The following is a 21,891-nucleotide window of genomic DNA, read 5'->3' as shown; positions in this document are numbered from 1 at the left end:
GAGTGACCATGTACAGCCTTTACGTATTCCTTTCCCAATTTGGAACCAGTTGTTCCATGTACGGTTCTATAACTGTTGCTTCTTGACGTGCATACAGGTTTCACAGGAGTCAGGTCAGCTGGTCTGGTATTCCTATCTCTTGAAGAATTTTACGTAGTTCATTGTGATCCACACAGTCAAAGGCTCTAGTGTAGTCAGTGAAGCAGAAGTAGATGTTTTTCTGGAATTCTCTTGCTTTTTCTATGATCTAGCCAGTGTTGGCAATTTGGTCTCTGGTTCCTCTGCCTTTTCTAAATCCAGCTTGTACATCTGTAAGTTCTCAGTTCACGTACTGCTGGAGCCTAGCTTGGAGAATTTTGATCATTACTTTGCTAGCATGTGAAATGAGTGCAATTGTGTGGTAATTTGAACATTCTTTGGCATTGCCTTTTTTTGGGATTGGAATGAAAACTGACCTTTTCCAGTCCTATGGCCACTGCTGAGTTTTCCAAATTTTCTGGCATATTGAGTGCAGCACTTTAACAGCATCATCTTTTAGGATTTTCAGTAGCTCAGCTGTAATTCCATCACCTCCACTAGTTTCTTTTGAAATGATCCTTCCTAAGGCCTGATTGATTTTGCCCACTTAATTGCTGAAAAAGGAGTTTTCCCATGGTTACCCATTATTTTAGTATATTATAATATATAATAAATTTTAAGAATGGATATTCAAGAAACAGTGTTTGTTAAAAATTTATTTTTTCATTATGTAGGTTTTGGGTATACAACATTGTAATTCGACATCTGTATATACCACAGAGTGATCATGATCACAGGTTCAGTTCACCGTTCATCACGTCTGCTTTACTCCCTTCACTTGTTTTACTCACCCCTAACCTCCTTCTGGTAACTGCTAATCTCTTCTCTGTATCTATGAGTTTTTGTTTCATTTTATTTACTTTTTTTTTTTTTCAGTTTCCACATTTGAGTAAAATCATACGGTATTTGTCTTTTTCTCTCTGATTTCTTTTACTTAGCACAGTGTTCTTAAGGTCCATCTATGTTGTCTTAGATGGCATGATTTTCATTCTTTTTTTAATTAAAATTTTTTTTTAGGATTTCATTCTTTTTATGACTGGTATTCCCGTGTGTGTGTGTGTTTGTGTGTGTGTGTGTGTGTGTGTGTGTGTGAGAGAGAGAGAGAGAGAGAGAGATACATCTTCTTTATCCTTTCATCTGTCAGTGCCCACTTGAGTTGTTTTCATATCTTGCTATTATATATAATGTTGCAGTGAACATAGGGATATACATGTCTTGTTGAATTAGTGTTTTCTTGTTCTTCAGGTAAATACCCAGAAGTGGAATAGCCAGGTCATATGGTAGTTCTGTTCCTAACTGTTTGAGGACACTGCGTTCTGTTTCCATAGTGGCTGTACCAATTTATAGTCCCACCAATCGTGTATGAAGATTTCCTTTTCTCCATATCCTCTCCAGCATTTATTATTTCTTTTCATTTTGATAATTGTAACACCTGTGAATTGATAGTTAATTGTTTTTGATTAGCATTTTTGTAATGATGGTGATGCCAAACCTTTTCATGTACCTGTTGGCTATCTATATGTCTTCTTCAGAAAAATGTTTTTTTCAGATCTTGTTAGGGAGATGAATGAATAGTCTTTGTTTATTCAGAGACAAAGCAGAGCAGGCCTCTGACCTTGTTTCTTACCTGCCTGGACACTGCCCTGACTGGGAGTGACTGGGAGTGAAGGCCTGCTGTGAGTGGAAGGCTTGCAGCACCTTAGATAAGACGGGGGAGAAATCTTGAGACTGTTGAGACCTGGAGGGGGCTGGCGGACCAAGCTCCAAGCATAACTACATTCCAAGTTTACACAACAAAACAAACAGTATTAACAGGAAACCAAAGCTGTGGTTTGGTCACAGATGGATGATGATGTCAGTTTGTGACCTTCCTGCGATTATAAGGGGGAACCCCAAACTGCAGTCTTTGAATTTTCACCCCCTGAGTGGACATGCTGCCTGGGACCCTTTCCTGATTGGACTCCAGGTGTGCTGTGACACAGGACTTCCCAGCACAAATTAAGTCTGGACGGTAGTCAGAACCCAAATTGGTGATGTATTCTCTGCTCTTTCTATTTCTCTTTTCTTTTAATATTAGTACTTTGAAAGTAAACTAGATAGTTCTCTAATAAAAATTTGTATAATTTATTTGTATTTAACAAGTGGCTTATTTTGTTAACAAATCCTTTAAACCTGAGACGAATGAAAACTTTGGGCAAAACAGATCTTTTGCCTATTTTTTAATTGGGTTTTGTTTTTTGTTTGTTATTTGGACATGCCATGCTGTGTGTGGGGTCTTTTTTTCCTGACCAGGGATTGAACTTTGCAGTGGAAGTGTGGAGTCCTAACCACTGGACCACTATGGAATTACGCGGTTGTTTGTTTTTTGCTGTAAGAGTTCTTTATATGTTTTAGATATTATCCCCTTCTCAGAAATATTGTTTGAAAATAGCTCCTCCCATTCAGTAGGTTGGCTTTTCATTTTGATGGTGGTTTCCTTCACTGTGCAGAAGCATTTTAGTTTGATGTAGTCCAAAAAGTTTTAAAAGCGAAAGTTTCTAATAGTGTATATGCGTTTGTATGTGTGTATAAAGGTAGAGTCGATTCTTTGGTGGATCCAGTGTTTATGAAACAGAATAGCAGAATAAACCTGGAAACTTACTAGAATTATCTTTCCCTCTGGTATAAAGTATGTGGTCCTCCAACAAAGGTATGAAGTTCTGGTTTGAGCAGGATAAGATCGTTTATCTCCTTCTTAGTGCTGGATATGTGAAGAAACAGTATAAACGTGATGTTTTCTTTTCAAGTTGAATTCTACTGGGATATTGTATAATGGAAAGAATTACCACAGTCATTTAAAAAAAACATTCAGTGCCAAAGAATATTAATGGTTATTGATAACAATTTTGGGGTTCCATTCCCAGACTCCCATATATATGAGTTCATTGTTTACTAGAGTACTTATTAGGGATATCTCAGTGGGAAAATTTGTGACTGTGTGACTGATATTCAGGTATCAGTTAATCTTCAGACTCAGACGCTATTTGAGTCATTAGCATTTCCCTGTGAGAAGCTCAAGTCCTTTTTTGACGGATACAGGAGTATACTGCTTGCCTTTATTTCCCCCCAATTTTAGCCATTTGCAAAGTTGGTGATGATAAATTTTGATCTTTGTAGTTTTCCTTTACTAAAAAGTGTATTCTTAAAGGAAGTGCATTAAGTTTAAAAGTTTGGTTACTCACTGTCATGTTTTCAGTCAGGATCAAGAAGTACCAGTGAAGAGTTTGCAATTATGGGGACAGGTTTACATGGATGCGTATATGCATGTAGGTGTGTTTTTAAAACCTGCCTTTCTCTCTCTACAATGAAGACTTAAAGCAGCTAAGGAGAATACAAAAATGTGATTATGAATAACTTTAAATAAAAACTCAAAAGACACTGTGGGATATTTCATTTTAGTTCTTTTTTATATTGGAGTGGATTAGTATTGGTTAAGCTTGGTGTAAGCTTTCAGAATTTTAAATTATAAGGCTAAATATTTTCACTGCCTGATGTTTATGTCTAGCTGAAATGCATTTTAAAAACTAAACTTCACTGTAAATTTCCAGGTTAAATCCATTTTATTATAAATTACCAAGTTAAAATATTGCATGTCTTTTATCTGCTTAGGCTGTGAATCAAGACAGTTGTGGAATAATTTGGTGAAAATTTGTTATTTAAGGACCTTGCCCCTGAGCTTTTCCGAATGGCTTGAACTTTTGGTTCTTCATGGTTAAGTATGGATACCCTCTCATGGATCACAGTCTTATTGTGGCAAAGGTGCTTGCAACACTCCATGAAACTCTGAACCACGCCTTCAGAGCAACCCAGGATGGGTGGGTGAAGAGATCCAGGTCATAATGAAAAGGTCTGATAAAACATGGTCCACTAGAGGAAAAAATGGCTACTCACTCCAATATTCTTGCCTTGAGAACCCCATGAACAGTATGAAAAGGCAAAAAGATAGGACACTGGAAGATGAGCCCCCCAGGTCGGAAGGTGTATAGTATGCTACTGGGGAAGAGCAGAGGGCAGTTACTAATAGCTCCTGAAAGAACAAAGCAGCTGGGCCAGAGTGGAAATAGCGCTCAGTTGTGGATATGTCTGGTATTGAAAGTAAAGTCTGATGCTGTAAAGAACAGTGTTGTGTAGGAACCTGGAATATTAGTTCCTTGAATCAAGGTAAATTGGACGTGGTCAAGCAGGAGATACAAAATTGAATATCAGCATCTTAGGAATCAGTGAACTAAAATGGACGGGAATGAGTGAATTTAAATCAGATGACCATTATATATACTACTGTGGGCAAGAATCCCTTAGAAGAAATGGAGTAGCCCTCATAGTCAACAAGAGAGTCTAAGGTGCAATACTTAGGTGCAGCCTCAAAAACAACAGAATGACTTTGGTTTGTTTCCAGGCATACTATTCAACATCACAGTAATCCAAGTCTGTGCCCCAACCACTGATGCTGAAGAAGCTGACATTGACTGGTTCTGTGAAGACCTACAAAATCTTCAAGAAATAACACCATGAAAAAGTGTTCTTTTCCTCATAGGATGTTAGAATGTAGATGTAGAAAGTCGAGAGATACCTGGAATAACAGGCAAGTTTGACCTTGGAGTACGAAATTAAGCAGGCCAGAGGCTAACAAAGTTTTGTCAAAAGAACATGCAAACATCCTTTTCCAACAACCCAAGAGAAGACTCTACATATGGACATCAGCAAATGGTCAATACCAAAATCAGAGTGATTATGTTATTTGCAGCTGAAGATGGAGAAGCTCTATACAGTCAGCAAAAACGAGACCTGGAGCTGACTGTGGCTCAGATCACGAGCTCTTTATTGCAAAATTCAGGATTTAATTGAAGAAAGTAGGGAAAACCACTAGGCCATTCAGGTATGACCTAAATAAAGTCCCGATTATACAGTAGAGGTGATGAATAGATTCAAGGGATTCGATCTGGTAGACAGAGTGCCTGAAGAGCTAATGATGGAGGTTCATAACAGTATACAGGAGGCAGTGGCTGAAATCATCCCAGCAATAAAAAAATGAAAGAATGCAAAGTGGTTGTCTGAGGAGGCTTTCCATGTAGCTGAGGGAAGAAGAGAAGTGAAAGGCAAGGGCGAAAGGGAAAGATACACTCAGCTGAATGCAGCGTTCCAGAGAATAGCAAGAAGAGATCAAAAAGCCTTAAATGAGCAATGTGAAAGGATAGGGGAAAACCATAGAATGGGAAAGACTCTCTAAGAAAATTGGAGATATGATGGGAACATTTCAGGCAAGGATGGGCATGACAAAGAACAGAAATGGCAAGGAACTAACAGCAGCAGCAGAGATTAAGAAGAGGTGGCAAAAATACACAGCATAACTGTACAAAAATGGTCTTAATAACCTGAATAACTACGACGGTGTGGTCACTCACCTAGAACTGGACATCTGGGGTATGCGGTCAAATGAGCCTAAGAAAGCATTACTGTGAGCAAAGCTAGAGGGAGTGACAGAATTCCAGCTGAACTATATAAATCCTGAAAGATGATGCTGTTACAGTGTTGCACTCAATATCTCAGCAAATTTGGAAAACACAGCAGTGGCCACAGGACTGGAAAAGTTCAGTTTTCATTTTAATCCCAGAGAAGGGCAAGCCAAAGAATGTTCAAACTGCTGTGCAGTTGCGCTCATTTTACGTGCCAGCAAGGTAATGCTCATATCCATTAAACTAGGCTTAAGTAGTATGTGAATGGAGAACTTCCAGGTGTACAGGCCGGATTTAGAAAAGGCAGAGGAATCAGAGGTCAAATTGCCAGCATTCACTAGATCATGCAGAAAGCAAGGGAATTCCAGGAAAACATCTACTTCTTCATTGACTATGATGAAGCCTTTAACTGTGTGGATCACAGCAAACTGGAAAATTCTTAAAAAGAGATGGGATTACCAGAGCACTTTACCTGTCTCCTGAGAAATCTGTATGTGGGTTAAGAAGCAGCAGATAGAACTGAGCATGGAACAGCTGACTGGTTCAAAATTGGGAAAGGAGTAAGAGGAGGAACTAAAACACCTCTTGATGAAAGTGAAAGAGGAGCGTGAAAAAGCTGGGTTAAAACTCAACATTCAAAAAACTAAGATCATGGCATCCAGTCCATCACTTCATGGCAAATAGGTGGTGAAACAATAGAAACAGTGACAGACTTTATTTTCTTAGGCTCCCAAATCATTGCAGATTGTGACTGCAACCATGAAATTAAAAGACTCGTGCTTCTTGGAAGAAAAGCTATGACAAATCTAGGCAGCATATTAAAAAGCAGAGACATTGCTGACAAAGGTCTGTCTAGTCAAAACTATGATTTTTCCCATAGTCATGTATGGATGTGAGAGTTGGACCATAAAGAAAGCTGAGTGCTGAAGAATTGATGCTCTTGAACTATGGCGTTGGAGAAGACTCTTGAAAGTCCCTTGGACGGCAAGGAGATCAAACCAGTCAATCCTTACGGAAATCAATCCTGAATATTCATTGGAAGAACTGGTATTGAAGCTCTAGTGTTTGGGCCACCGGATACAAAGAGCTGACTTATTGGAAAAGACCCTGATGCTGGGAAAATTGAAGGCAGGAGAAGAAGGGGACGACAGCGGATGACATGTTTGTATGGCATCACTGACTCAATGGACATGAGTTTGACCAAGCTCTGGGAGTCGGTAAAGGACGGGGAAGCCCAGTGTGCAGCAGTCTATGGGTCACACAGAGTCGGACACTACTGAGCGACTGAACTGAAGACAAGGCTGTATTGTATATTGTTACCCTGCTTATTTAACTTATATGCAGATTACATCATGCAAAATACCAGGCTGGATGAATCGCGAGTAGGAATTAAGATTGCTGGGTGAAACATCAACAATTTCACATATGCTGGTGATATCACTCTAATGGCAGAAAGCTAAGAGGATCTAAAGAACCTCTTGGTAAGTGTGAAAGAGGAGAGTGAAAAAGTTGGTTTGAAAATCATTGTTAAGAAAGCTAAGATCATGGTATCTGGTCTCATCATTTCATGACAAACAGAAGGGGAAAAAAATGGAAGGAATGACAGATTTTATTTTCTTGAGCTCCAAAATCACTGGGGATGGTGACTGCAGCCGTGAAAGTAAAGGACACTTGCCCTTTGGAAGGAAAGCTATGACAACCTAGACAGTGTGTTAAAAAACAGAGACATCACTTCACCAACAAAGGTCCATCTGGTCAAAGCTATGGTTTTTCCAGTGGTCATGTATGGATGTGAGAGTTGGACTATAAAGAACTGGAACATAAAGTTGGAGCATAAAGTACTCCAGTACTTTGGCCACCTGATGAGAAGAGCTGACTCATTGGAAAAGACCCTGATGCTGGGAAAGATTGAAGGCAGGAGGAGAAGGGGGAGACAGAACATGAAATGGTTAGGTAGTATCATGACTCAATGGACATGAGTTTGAGCAACTCCAGATTATAGTGAAGACAAGGAAGCCTGGCATGCTGCAGTCCATAGGGTCATAAAGAGTTGGACATGACTTAGTGACTCAACAGCAATAAGAGCAACAAATATATGATTGACAATTTTTGCCATGCTAAGCCTTTTGTTATAGTTACTTTTACCTGATCTAGTTTTAACTACTTAGCTCAGTTTTGTTTTGTTTTGTTTTGTTTTTTTCTGTTTGAATTCTTTTCCCATAACCTCAGAGGTAGCACTATATGAATCTTCAGTTCAGTTCAGTTGCGCTGTTGTGTCAGACTCTTTGCGACCCCATGAATTGCAGCACGCCAGGCCTCCCTGTCCATCACCAACTCCCGGAGTTCACTCAGACTCAACGTCCATCGAGTCGGTGATGCCATCCAGCCATCTCATCCTCTGTCGTCCCCTTCTCCTCCTGCCCCCAATCCCTCCCAGCATCAGAGTCTTTTCCAATGAGTCAACTCTTTGCATGAGGTGGCCAAAGTATTGGAGTTTCAGCTTTAGCATCATTCCTTCCAAAGAACATCCAGGACTGATCTGCTTTAGAATGAACTGGTTGGATCTCCTTGCAGACAAGGGACTCTCAAGAGTCTTCTCCAACACCACAGTTCAAAAGCATCAATTCTTCGGTGCTCAGCTTTCTTCACAGTCCAACTCTCATATCCACACATGACCACTGGAAAAACCATAGCCTTGACTAGACAGACCTTTGTTGGCAAAGTAATGTCTCTGCTTTTGAATATGCTATCTAGGTTGATCATAACTTTCCTTCCAAGGAGTAAGCGTCTTTTAATTTCATGGCTGCAGTCACCATCTGCAGTGATTTTGGAGCCCAGAAAAATAAAGTCTGACACTGTTTCTATTGTATCCCCATCTATTTGCCATGAAGTGATGGGACCAGATGCCATGATCTTGGTTTCCTGAATGTTGAACTTTAAGCCAACTTCTTCACTCTCCTCTTTCACTTTCATCAAGAGGCTTTTGAGTTCCTCTTCACTTTCTGCCATAAGGGTGGAGTCATCTGCATATCTGAGGTTATTGATATTTCTCCCGGCAAGCTTGATTCCAGCTTGTGCTTCCTCCAGCCCAGCATTTCTCATGATGTACTCTGCATATAAGTTAAATAAGCAGGGTGATAATATACAGCCTTGACGTACTCCTTTTCCTATTTGGAACCAGTCTGTTGTTCCATGTCCAGTTCTAACTGTTGCTTCCTGACCTGCATACAGATTTCTCAAGAGGCAGGTCAGGTGGTCTGGTATTCCCACCTCTTTCAGAATTTTCCACAGTTTATTGTGATCCACACACTCAAAGGCTTTGGCATAGTCAATAAAGCTTCCACAGATCAAATAAGAAATTACATGAATATCTTGCTAAACTGTTTGAGTTTAGTGACCCTGAATCAAACAGGTGAGTGCAGCGCTCGTTTGACTGATATGCTGTGTGCGCCCTGTGAGGGTCCTTTCAATTCCATGTGATGGGGAACGGTGCGAAGCAGCAGCCTTTGATTCGATTTTGGTCATCTTTTTTTCTATATATTGTTATATTCAATTTCTGTGTTTTTTCTTATATATTTTTGATGGCTGTTCTCCATGTCCTTTTACTTGGCAAGCTTTCACCATTATTAGATTTGTTCTATGAAACCCAGAAGTGTATTGTGCTTCAGTTATTTGTGTGTCAAATATTTGCAAAGTGAGCAAAGATTTATACAGATATGAGTTATAACTCTTTCTCAGGAGGTGTGATACCGTAGTTCCTGTTTTGCCATGTAGGTATGAATTTACACTTGGTTTGTGGTAGATGTTTGAGCAGGGTGTTTTAAATGAACTGCATTTAGAAATAAAAAAATCTGTTATGATTAGAGGATGTAATAGGTAACGTATGCTGAAGCTCACCTCACATTCAAAGGAACAGTTAATGGAATTGGAATTCTGTTCATTTCCATATAATTGAAAGCGTTTTCAGTCTCTGCTAATGTAAGTTTGGAATTTTTTTTTTTCATACAGTTAGTTACACATTAGAAATAACTCTAATTAAGTAAACACAGTTTGAGAAGTATGGACAGAGTGTTTCCTCTCAGTATGGACTGAGAGGAAATCACTAAGTCTTGAAACTTGATCTCTGATAGCTTTATTTACTATGTCCACTTGTCTTTATTTTTGTTTATTTAGAGTACATCTAGAGCTTGATTGAGTCCTAAGAGTTTAAAAAACATGATGAAAATGCTGGTTTGGAATTGTGTTGCAGTGATTTGTGTGAGGTGTAGCCCCTACACTGATCAGCAGTTACCCACACATTCACATGTATCTTTCCTGTTTTTTCTTGCATTGGGGATTGTCCATTTGTACCTTCAGTTGGTGTTGAAATTTTTCATCATCTATTTGAATGGCAGCTATATTTTCTTTTGTCTTTTATATTCTTTTCTGTTTTTGATCTATTTTTTTTTAGATTGTTGCTACTCAAAGGCGACCTCAGGTCAGTGCTGGTCTGCAAACTGGTATCACTGGTATTTAATGAATCAAGATAAATTCAATGTAAAGAGGTGCTTTTAATAGCACGTTGATATTATCATGACATCTAAGCATATGACTTTTAAAGAGTTCCCATTTACTGCATTTCACAGCAGCCCCGTCCACAGTGGGCCGGCCGTGTAAGACTGACCCTCATTGGCAGTGGTTTCAGGTGCTGTCAGTCCTCCTGATCCTGTCTTTGTTCTGCTCTTATGGATTTTATTTTCTTTCTGAACTGCATTTTAGATAGGTTTTAAAAGTCTTCACATTTACTAATTCTTTCTGTTTGTATTGATTCTACTGTTTAACTTTTCCACTCAGTTGAAAATTTTACCACTGTTTTTTATTTCTTGAGATTTTAATTCACATCCATATTATAAGTGTTTCTATTACTTGTACCATCCTTACTGTATAGTGTTTCCAATAATTGAAATATGTGTAGTCTAATTGTTCTATTTCTTATGTTGGCCCTCATTCATTGGGTCTTGTTTTGTGATTTTTTTTTTTTTTAATTGAGTGTTTTTGAAAGTTACTGGCTTCTTTGAGGCTAGGATTGAAGTTACTTCCTTTGAGAATTTACCTATGCTTTCCTCAGTGTTTAGGGATACTGACCATTTAAGATCCCTTTAAATTGGTCTTCACGTGAGATTTATTGGATTATGCATGTAGTGTGAATTCAGTCTGAGAACCTTTGTGAAGGTTCCACTTTGAGGTTACAGTGTCAAGAGAATTGATGATACATTTTTGAAATGATGGAATTCTAGAGATGGCCCGTAGATTAGTGGTTGCATTCAAGACAATGCAAGGTAGTTACAAAGATATGAGAAAGATGTGATTTCTGTTAGATGGATCCATTTTAGAACTAAGAAAAATAGAAATGTAAAAAGTGGAGGGATTTGTAGATGCCTAAAGTACAAGTGATTAGTTCCATGGAACGCGGTGAACAAAGCAGTCACTGTGGTGGGATGGATTCTTGGGGGTGATGGATACAGCATTTGCTTAGGAGTGAGCTGTGTAAAGCTGACAGATGTGATATGTGTGTGTTAGTGAGTTGAAAACAAGCTGCGCATAAAGAAGTTAGCTTCTTACCACCAACAAAATACAGTGCAGCTATAGATTTCCCTCCTTCTCTTTTTGTTATTACGCAAGTCCAAGGAGCAACTTAAAGCTTGAATCTAATTGCGCTTTTAAGGTGGTTTTCTTCATGTAGGCCAAAATCTTCTTGAAAAGAATTATAGGCATATTATGTGTTCATTGTAGAGAAATTAGAAAGCAGTGAAAGGTATGGGGAAAATGAAAGCGTATTGCTTTCCGTAGCCTAAACCACTGTTATCATTTAATTCTGTTCTCTTGCTTTTTATGTGGTCTCCGTCTCTCCTTCTGTATGTGCTTTGTCACTCAGCTGTGTCCAGTTCTTTGTGACCCTTTGGTCTGTAGCCCACCAGGTTCCTCTGTCCATTGTTTTTTCCAGGCAAGAATATTGGAGTGGGTGCTGTCTCCTTCTCCAGGGGATCTTCCCAACCCAGGGATTGATTCCGTGGCTCCTGCATTGCAGGTGGATTCTTTACCTGCTGAGCCATAGGGGAAACCTCTCTCTATATATACATAGATACAAAATGTGCCTCTGGGTATATATATCAGTATATTCTGTGTATAAAGCTTCCCAGGTGGCACTACTGGTAAAGAACCTGCCTGCCAATGCAGGAGAAATAAGAGATGTGGGTTCAGTCCCTGGGTTGGGAAGATAGGGTCAACCCACTCCAGTATTCTTGCCTCCCATGTACAGAGGAGCCTGGTGGGCTAAGAGTTGGTCACGACTGAAGCAGCAGCATGCATGCATACTGTGTGTATTTGTATGTATGTGTATTTATTTAAATAGGGACTGCTTAATATGAAATGTTTGATAGCCTATTCTTCCATACAATATTGTGAACATTCCTCTGTATCTGCAAAATTGTTTGAAGTGGTATTTGGTATCTATATAGCATTCTGTTTTGAGATTATCCTCAAATCTATTTAACCATTCACCTATTGTTAAACATTTAGATTTTCTTTCATAAATATATATACGCACATACACACATGTATACATATTTGTATTTGCTGTGAACCACTCTAAATGAAAAATTTGTGTGTATCTCCCATTTTCCTTGAAGTGTTATCTCCACCTTAATCTGCCTCTCATAATTTGCCCTGCAAAATTTCTTTCTTAATAAAAAAAATCCCAGTGTTTTTAAAAGAATTATTTATTTCTTTAGGCTGTGCTGGGTCTTGATTGCTGCCCGCGGGCTTTCTCTAACTGTAGCAAGTGGGGGCTACTCTCTAGTTGGTGGTGTGTGGGCTTCTCATTGTGGTGGTTTCTTGTGAAAAACAGGCTCTGGGATGCGTGGGCTCAGCACTTGCCTCTCGCAGGATTCAGACTGCAGCCTCAGTAGTTGTGGTACATGGGCTTAGCTGCCCTGCAGCATATGGAATCTTCCTGGACAAGAATGGAACCCATTTCCACTGCACTGGCAGGTGGATTCTTGATGACGAGGCCACTAGGGAAGCCCAGGAGTCTCAGTTTTGTAGATGAGCATTATTACCACATTTGGAGATGGTTGCCTGTCCCCTCGAGTGGTTAAGTGTGGGCAGAGGGACTAGGTCATGGTTGACGAGCTGTAAGGTGAAATATGACCATTGAAGAGAATGGGCTGGGCCTTTCTTCCCCTTCTTTCTTTCTGCTATTTGCAAGACAGGGGTAGTAGCTGGAGTCCCTGTAGCCTTTTTAGAGTACAAGGTGACTTTTCATATAACAGTAAATGGTAGAGCAAAAAGAGGGAAGGAACTTGGACCCCTGATACTTAGAGCTGCCACGTCAGCCTTTGATTGTCCACTTTAAGACGTTTACATGGGAGAAATTCTCTCCCTCAGTTTTTTTTCCTCTCATTTAACTCATTATAATTATTAAATTTTTTTTGGCTAAGGAAGGATATAATCTAATCCTCTCTGATAAAGGATACCATTGTTTGATACTCTGAAACATGCATTGTATCAACTCTGTTTTGAGATTGTGTGTGTGGTGTGCATGCTCAGTCACTCCGTTGTCTGACTTTTTGCACCCCCATGCACTGCAGCCCGCCAGGCTCCTCTGCCCATGGAATTTTCCAGACAAGAATCCTGGAGTGGATTGCCAGTTCTTCCTCCAGGGGATCTTCCAGACCCAGGGATGGAACTCATGTCTCCTGCATCTCCTGCATTGGCAGAAAGATTCTTTACCATTAAGCCATGAGATTGGAGAGAGGTTAATTGGTATTGAATGGAAAATTACTTGATACATTTTTTCTGGAGTTCTTTGATGACTATATAAGTGAATTTTGTTCTCAAATGATTTTAATAATTATCACAAATATTGCAGAAAGCATATGATGACTTTTAGGCAAAATCACTAAATTAATTGTAGTGTATTAAAGTAATCTTCTACAGCCCTATGAATTTGTAATACTTTTAGATACCTTGGCTAGTCACTTAGACAAAGTTAGGTCATAATTGTGACTTTTAATGCTCTCATTAACTTTGTTGGGAAAATTTTGACAAATTTAAATTGTTTTTATAACTTTAGATGTATTTTGGGGGTATTGATTCTAAGACAGTTATTCACAACTTTAGTGAAAGAATATGTTGTTCAGTCGCTAAGTCGTGTCTAACTCTTTGCAACCCCATGAAATGCAATATGCCAGGTTTCCCTGTCCTTCACTATCTCCTGGAGTTTGCTCAGATCAAGTCTACTGAGTCAGTGATATTATCTAGCCATCTCATCCTCTGTCGTCCCCTTCTTCTCCTGCCCTCAATCTTCCCCAGCATCAGAGTCTTTTCTAATAAGTCAGCTCTTCTCATCAGGTGGCCAAAGTATTGGAGCTTCAGCTTCAGTCCTTCCAATGAATATTCAGGGTTGCTTTCCTTTAGGACTGACTGGTTTGATCTCCTTGCCCTCTGACTCTACTCCAGCACCACAGATTGAAAGCATCAATCCTTCGGCACTCAGCCTTCTTTACGGTCCAGCTCTCACATCTGTATGTGACTACTGGAAAAATCATATCTTTGACTAGTTGGCCCTTTGTTGGCAAAGTGATTTTTAATATGCTGTCTAATTTTGTCACAGCTTTTCTTCCAAGGAGTAAGCGTCTTTTAATTTCGTGGGCTGCAGTCACAATCAACAGTGATTTTGGAGCCCAAGAAAATAAATTCTGCTACTGTTTCCACTTTTCCCCCATCTGTTTGCCATAAAGTGATGGGACTGAATGCCCTGATCTTAGTTTTTTGAATGTTGAGTTTTAAGCCAGCTTTTTCACTCTCCTTTTTCACCTTCATCTAGAGGCTCTTTAGTTCCTCTTCCCTTTCTGCCTTTAGAATGGCATTATCTGCATATCTGAGGTTGTTAGATATTTCTCCCAGCAGTCACAATCCAGGTTGTGATTCATCCCGCCCGGCATTTCACATGATATACTCTGCATATAAGTTAAATAAGTAGGGTGACAGTATACAGTCTAGACACACTCCTTTCCCAATGTTGAACCCGTCCATTGTCCCATGTCTCATTCTAACTGTGGCTTCTTGTCCCTCGTACAGTGTTCTCAGGAGGCAGGTAGGGTGGTCTAGTATACCCATCCCTTTAAGAATTTTCCCCAGTTTATTGTAATCCACATAGTCAAAGGCTTTAGTGTAGTCAAGCAGAAGTAGATTCCCCCCCCCTTTTTTTTTAATAAATTCCTTTGCCTTTTCTATGATCTAATTGATTGGCAATTTGATTTCTGGTTCCTCTGCCCTTTCTAAATCCAGCTTGCACATCTGGAGGTTCTTGGTTCATGTGTTGTTGAAGCCTTGCTTGAAGGATTTTGAGCATAACCTTGCCAGCGTGTGAGATGTGCACAACTGTAAGGTAGTTGGAGCACTCTTTGGCATCGCCTTTCTTTGGGGTTGGAATGAAAGCTGACCTTTTCCAATCTTGTGACCCTTTGCCGAGTTTTCCAAATTTGATATGCCAGCAAAGTGCTGGCATATCAAGTGCAGCACTTTTCACAGCATCATCTTTTAGGATTTTCAATAGCTCAGCTGGAATTCCATCACCTCCACTAGCTTTGTTCATAATAATGCTTCCTAAGGCCCACTTGACTTCACACTCCAGTGTCTGGCATTAGGTGAGTACCACACCATCTTGGTCATCTGGGTCATTAAGACCTTTTTGTAGGTTCTTCTGTGTGTTCTTGCCGCCTCTTAGTCTCTTCTGCTTCTGTTAGGTCCTTGCCCTGTTTTGTCCTTTACTGTGCCGTCTTTGCATGAAATGTTCCCTTGGTATCTCCAGTTTTCTTGAGGAGATCGCTAGTCTTTCCCATTCTGTTGTTTCCCCCTCTTTCTTTGTGTTGTTCATGTGAGAAGGCTTTCTTACCTCTCCTTGATATTCTCTGGAACTCTTCATTCAGTTGGGTATATCTCTTTCTTTCTCTTCTGCCTTTCACTTCTCTTCTTTTCTCAGCTATTTGTAAGGGCTCCTCAGACAATCATTTTTCCTTCTTTTAGTGCTTTTTCTTGGGGATGGCTTTGGTTAGTCCCCTCCTGTACAATGGTGCGATCCTCTGTCCATAGTTCTTCAGGCACTCTGTCTACCAGATCTAATCCCTTGAATCTCTTTGTCAACTCCACTGTATAATCATGTGGGATTTAATTTAGGTCATACCTGAATGGTCTAGTGGTTTCCCCACTTCAGTTTAAGCCTGAATTTTGCAATAAGGAGCTTATGATCTGAAAGTACTGAAGAATACATATTTAAAAAGTTAATAAATTTTTTTTGAGAAATTTTAGGCTTTTATTATAAAAGAATTAGCAAGTACAAAGAGTTCCCATATACACATTCTCCACAGTATATGCATTTTTATCTAGGGTATCCTACTACATACAATGTTATACATATAAAAAAAAGATTACATCCCTGAACAAAATGTTATTTTATTATGTAGGAAAACCACACAGTGCTTATGGACATTTTACTCTATGCTCGAGTCTTCCGCCCTCAGCACTATTAATATTTTAGGCCAGATAATTCTTTATTGTAGGAAACTAGCCTTTATATTTTAGGATGTTTAGCAGCATCCCTGATCTCTATCTACTTATTGCCAATAAATATTCTTTTTATTGGACATGCCAATAAATGTCTTCTGGGAGGCAAAACCATGGCTCTAATGAGTTTACAGTGCTTTAGGATTTGCTATGTTTTTAAGGGTAGGCTCAAATTTAAGGAGTCTGTAGTTCACCGACCCTTCACGTGGAGTTTTTTAGGCAGTTAGACTCTTCCTGCCAGCTGGGGATCACAGGCAGTATATGAGTCTCATTTTCCATGATTATGAAATAGATATTACCTATCTTGATTGGAAAATTCATTGAGATAATTATAGAAAATACTTTTAGTTTCCTTCTTGTCAGATGTTGTGTTATACTGTTTGGATTTATTTCCTTAAAAGTGTCAAATGCTCATTACAAAGTTCTTATTTCTGTGGGATAGGCTACCACAGCCTGGGATCTGCTGCTGATGGACTTCAAGAGCGCCTAATACTGTGGGTGGATAAAAGCCTGAAATGTTAAATGAAGACTGGCTTATGAGGTCAGCTGTGTTTTGACTGTTAGTGGTGCTCTCACTAGGTTGCTACCACGTTCAGAGTGTAGCAGTTAAGTGACCTCCTGTGTTCTTTCAAGGACCATGAGCTTCTCAAATTGTTGATGGCATTAGATGTCAGTCAGCCTCTTTGTCCTTGGAAGTGTTTGTCTTCACGTCTGAAATCCCGCCAATTGTAACAGATTGCGTGTCAGCTCCAATAGAGGAAGCTGGCCTCTGTCAGCTTGGGTTTAGTCCACTGAAGACTTCTAAGAACTTGACAAAGTTCACAACTACTAATTTCCACTCCCCACTGCTACTTTGTAGAATTATAAAGCATTGTTCACTAGTGAATGAAATGCCATCTATAATAATTAAGGTTATTCTTATTTTTCTACCCCTGCAGCAAATTTCCAGAGACTTGGTGAAGATAGGAAAGCTATCAAAAAGACCATAGGACTATTGTACTGTAAGTATTGCTTTGAAAAAGAACTGTAAATTAAGAATATTTTAAGTATCCAGTTGTTTGGGGGAAATATGTTAGGCAGAGATATTATATGTAAAATGTAGAGGAGGATATATTATAATTGTGTTAATAATTTATAAGAACTAATCCTGTGCAGTCTTTTAAAAATTGAAAATGTGTTCTTATGTACTGAGATGAGGATTTTACCAATAGCATTGAAAAATATTTCTAATTCTAACAAGGATTGATCTAGTTTATGTACATTTGCTTATTTAAAACTATCAGAATCCAAAGAATCATTGTAGTTTTGTAGGTTTGTGATTTGTTCGGCTGACTTATTGTTTAGGTTATTTTGCAGAATTATTTATTTGCTGATTTATTTATGTATTTCATTATTTATTTATTTGATTATTTAGTAAATTATTTATCTGATGAATTATTAATACATCTTCATGACATGCTTTAAATTATTTATAACTTAATTTTGAGTTTATTGCTTTTAGACGCTGCATTGTTACTGACTAGTTTTGATTTTTTTCTTTGTGGTTCTTTAAAATTAAAGTATTAGCTCTAAGGCAAAAGTATATTCATTGCAATGCCCAGGGATTTTTTTTTAAAAGTAATTTATGATAGTTATAAAAGTTCAGTTATGCTTTGTTTAGCTCTAAATTTACCTGTTTAGGGTTACTGCTGATAGAATATTTGTTATGTGGATACTCATTGTAGAGTCACTTACAGATTAATAATATAGCCTATAGTCCGTAAACTGAGACAGAACATGTAAACTTCAGTCTTCATTATCCTTGGTATCTCTAAAGAGCAGGTCGGTTGATTTAGAATAGACAATGGAGTTTAATGGCAAAGCTGTTTTACTACTGGAATATTTTTAGGAAAGTTCAGAGAAATGATGTCCAACTTAGATTTGGATCCCTAAGATATAAAGTTGACTGATGTAGGGTTTGTTCTTTTTTTAAAATTCCTGCTATATGTGTATTTGGAAAGCAGCATAATGTTTATATGGATTTTTATATCATTTTTCATGACATATTTATTTTATACCATATTTCTTGTGGAAAGTTTTAAATCCCTTATTTTAATGAGCTAAAAATGGACAGAGGTCTTTATAAATGCAAGCTATAGTTTCTCTGACTTTACCTAGTGATTCTCATATGTAAAGTTTCTATTTTTCACCAAATGAACTATTTCTTCGTAGTTCTGATGCTGTTTCATAATCATAAGGTAGAGCATGTTCTATGTGTTCTCTTTCTGACTGGGTTCAGTCAGTGGGTTAAAGCCGTTGTCTGGGTCATGCGTACCGTGTGCACAGCATGGGCTTCCTCTGGGTTTGCCTGCAGTGAGTTACTGTGCACTCTACAGTTGAACACTTCAGAGGGATGCAACGGTGTACACTTTGAAATATATGCTGTGAAATATGGGGAGAATGACCTCTGTAGAAAGGTTTCACTATTGAATTGTAAAATGTGGATATGTAAACTCAGAATTCTTATTTTGAAATATTGACTATATGAATATTTAATTGGGATATTGCTTTAGTGCCTTCATATGCTTGCCTTAGAGGGAGTGTCTTCCTTTGACTTATATTCGTGGATTTAAAATGTGTGTATTATACATATCTTTGACTCTTCTGTTCAGGAGATGAACAACTACAGATATTGTTAGGTATGGAATTTTATTGTAAAATGTGCTTCAAGATGCCACTGTGGACTTCTTTCAGAGACAATAGCCTTCTCCAGTGTTGAGTAAGATCTCCAATACTAGTGTAATCTTCCACACTATACCATGTATCTGTGAATACTAGCTGTGTCGTCCAAGTGATTTTTAATGGAAAGTTTCAGATACACATATGTGTACACACCCATGCACAGGTGTGTGAAATTGCCTCCTGAATACTCTCGCAGGACTTGTTTTTGAAAAGAGGCAGCAGTGGAGACTGCCACGATAATAGCTAGCGTTTGCAGCGGAGACTGCCGTGATAATAGCTAGCGTTTGTTGAGCAGTTACTTTGTGCAGGCACAGTGCTGCACGCAGTGCTCATATCTTTTATGTGGATTGTTTGTTACTCTTCCAAGTGAGAGAAGTATGGTTGTTATCTCCATTTTATGAATGAGGAAACAGACGTAGGAACTTGCTCATTGCCGCACAGCTGACGGTAAGTAATGGCGCTGAAACTGGTCCTCGTTCAGTCTGAGTCCCAGGGTCCTTAGCCCATTACAGTTCCCAGTGTACAGTTGGTATAATGTTGCTTTTCACTTGAGGTGTTTCTGTTTGTTGCTTTTAGAGGCTGTGGTTATTTATATCTCTGATAGGCTTCACTTGCCAAGTATATTCACTTTGTACTACATTTGGTCATCTTTTTTAAACCAGTAGGTAGTGTTTGAGCTTCTTGATTTTTCTTATAATCCTGTATAGTGGATCCATATTAAATACTGAAGACTAATTTGTACCTCAGGGAGATTGAATGTTTGCCTGCTGGATATCTAATTCTCAGACTACTTCTTTTGACTCTTAAGCCCACAGCCATTTCCAGGGCTCTGTTAAGTCAAATCTTGGGTGACAGCGTGAGTACCATAAATAACTGTAGTTGTATGAATGCCAAAACAGTAGGTGTAAACTAGTATCATCCTGGGTTAATTGAGACCTGTGGTCACCCTAGTAACATCTCAGGCTCTTATTGAGTAGTTACAGTGTTGATAATGCATGTTTAAGAGAAGTCTTAATTCATGTGTAATGTTTTAAAAAATATTTTGTGATAAAGCACACTTCTATTATGGCCAGTATTTATGTGTTTTTGTTAACCAACTTAGGCAGTTTGTGTTTATGACTTTTATAAAATGTGATTCTGATGTTTTATAGCTTTTGGAGCCACTGAAATAAAATAAAAAAATGTAAAAGATGAAAGTAAAGAGGCATTGCTATTGGGAACAGAAAGACGAGTATGGAAAACATGGTCATAGTAGAATAGATAGTAGTTCTAAAGTTTCTCTTCATATCATACATTATGGGATTTTTTAAAACATATTTTTATTTATTTATTTTTGGCTGTGCTGGGTCTTCGTTGCTTTGTGGGCTGCTTTTCCCCTCTGGTCGTGGCGAGTGGGGCCTGCTCTGCAGTTGCTGCCCAGGCTTCTCGCTCCCGTGGCTTCTCTGGCTGCAGAGCACAGACTCTAGAGTGCGTGGCCTTCTGCAGCTGAGGCCGTGGACTCGGTGGCTGTGGCCTGAGCTCTCGAGCACCAGTCAGGAGGTGTGGCTCACAGGCTTATGTGGGATCTTCCCGGACCAGAAATCAAGCTAGCGTCCCCTGTATTGGCAGGTGGATTCTTCACCTCTGAGCTACCAGGGAAGCCCCTTTACAGGACTTTTAGTACTTGTTTTAGCTTTGTAAATCTTCTGATAAATTTGACATTGTATGGAAAACTGTTTGTATTTGTTAGACCTTCAGAATTTATAACTTTTTAATTATATGATCCAGTAGTCTTTTTTTCCCTTAAAATATGTTGCATGTCATTTATATTGATAAGTTGGCTGTTTTGCCAAAACGATGGATTTCTGAAAACAACTGTGTTCCTTGGTGAGAGTCTGTGGGGAGATGGGGGTCTGTAGAAGAGAGGTGCTGAAAGTTTTTAGTTTTTATACAGTTTTCTTTTTAATTCCCTCTTGACATGTGTTTAATAAAGTCATTACTAGATATTAAACTTAAATTTCTAGGTTTTTTTTTTTTTTTGGCATTTAGAGTATAGATGACTTGTTAAGTTGAACCTAGGTAACCACACTGGCATATTTGTATTTGAATGTATATTGAAAAGAAAAAATTCTCTTGCGATAGTTCTTATTCATACATTCATCACTCTTTTTGTTCAGAAAAGCCTATTATGCCTTGAACAAAGGTAAGAGCTTCCATATATTCTGTCTGAAGTTTGTCACAGTATGAAGCACTTGGTAAAATAGTACTGTAACTATACGAGTAATAACATAGCCTATGTGTTGGCTCTGAGAATAGCTCCTTTGTAACAAGTGAAAGTACAGTCAAAGGTCATGTTAAACACAGAGTTTCTTTCACCTCATCCATTTTGTGGATAGCATATGAAGTAGTTTGGGTCTTGCACTGATATTTTAAGACAGCAACCTAAGGTTGTTCCCATGGAAGTGTTTGAAGTATCTTTCCCCTCCCTCCCATGTGGTTGCAAAATTTGGCATGAATACAGTGTATTTGAATTCTGCACTAATTAAGTAGAACCTTATTAAATTTAAAGTTTGCAGAGTCAGAGGGGGGCCTCTTGTCCTCCAGGGGTTTCTTTTTAGGGCACTAGATAGCATTGACACGTACCGGTCTTTAATAACACTGCATCCTGTTCTGACTCAATGCGTTGCTGTAGTATTGATGCTGTTTAGGGAAACACTAAATACCAGACAACACTGCAGCAACAAAAGCAACACAAATGCCTGTGCATGTACAATCTGATGATTAGATTCTACTTTTGGCTTTAATTTAGCTAAGTAAAAGTTGAAGTATTGAGAAGGCCATTATATAGGAAAGCTTTCTATTAAAAACCTTATATAAATAGAATATGCATATGTTCTAGAGTGGATAACAAATCTCTTTAAGTTAGCCTCAGTACACCATACCAAAAAATATAGGCTGAAGAAAGAATGATTGGAAGAGGATAAATTCGACAAGTCATAATTTTTAGTTGATAAAA

General features: G+C 38.7%; 1 protein-coding gene across 10 annotated transcripts in view; it reads left to right on the top strand.

The window, feature by feature from the left end:
* Positions 1-21,891, top strand: part of TBC1D5 (TBC1 domain family member 5) — a 590,389-nt gene that overhangs the window by 53,298 nt on the left and 515,200 nt on the right. For 6 of the 10 annotated variants that reach the window (XM_055570013.1, XM_055570011.1, XM_055570006.1 and 3 more), the window contains exon 2: positions 17,114-17,176. The gene's annotated coding sequence lies outside the window, so the exon portion shown is untranslated. Of the gene's footprint in view, positions 1-16,617; positions 16,717-17,113; positions 17,177-18,386; positions 18,413-21,891 lie in introns of all 10 variants that reach the window. The other 4 variants (XM_055570015.1, XM_055570014.1, XM_055570008.1 and 1 more) reach the window with 2 other exon arrangements.

This window comes from Bubalus kerabau, chromosome 2 (assembly GCF_029407905.1).
Source record: "Bubalus kerabau isolate K-KA32 ecotype Philippines breed swamp buffalo chromosome 2, PCC_UOA_SB_1v2, whole genome shotgun sequence".
Taxonomy (NCBI): Eukaryota; Metazoa; Chordata; class Mammalia; order Artiodactyla; family Bovidae; genus Bubalus; species Bubalus kerabau.
This window is presented reverse-complemented; position numbering and strand designations above follow the sequence as displayed.